Genomic DNA, 709 nt, shown 5'->3' with positions numbered 1-709 from the left:
TATATGCATATATAGGCATATAATTCTCAAATGTGGTTTCCGCAAAAATTCGCATGTAAGATCTCAATTGAGATATTTGTATCTGATGGAAATAATTTATTGAAAATATAATGAACTTGTAACGCTATTTCGCGTTCGGTGCGGGATCGGTGCGGTCCGGAGTCGAGCAGATGTAAATAATTGTGAAGACAGTGGGATGGATATTAAGATGATGTATATTGTCGATTAGATGGCTATGTACAATAAGTATTTACAGTTTGATTCGACGCCGTTGGTTTTGTGCGCAAGTTTTTGTGTTCGCGCGTGTTGATGTTCGCTGCGGCGGAGCTTGTGCTGCGGGGCCGTTGGCGGCCGCGGCACGCGGGCAGTCGCGTGACGCGTCGATTGTGTTGTGCTTGCGGCGCGATGTTGACGCTCGGATCTTTAATTTTGGTCGCGCGAGGAGAGCCGTTACTCGAGGAATAACACGGCCCTGCGTGCGGGATGCGTCGGAGTTTTTGCGGAACGGTTGTGCCCTACGATGCGGTGCCGCGGGGATCGGTTCCCCGGGACGGCGGCGCGGCTTCACGGAGGTCGACTTTACGAACCCAATAAGTCGACGGAGCGGTAATCAAGGATGTAGACTTTACGAATCCAATAAGTCTACGCGGATGTCGACTTTACGAATCTAACGAGTCGACGGAGCGGTAACGAGGATGTAGACTTTACA

This window comes from Odontomachus brunneus, unplaced genomic scaffold (assembly GCF_010583005.1).
Source record: "Odontomachus brunneus isolate Ranch 3 - 2012 unplaced genomic scaffold, Obru_v1 Obru_scaffold_070, whole genome shotgun sequence".
NCBI classification, from domain to species: domain Eukaryota; kingdom Metazoa; phylum Arthropoda; class Insecta; order Hymenoptera; family Formicidae; genus Odontomachus; species Odontomachus brunneus.
Note: the sequence above shows the minus strand (reverse complement) of the source record.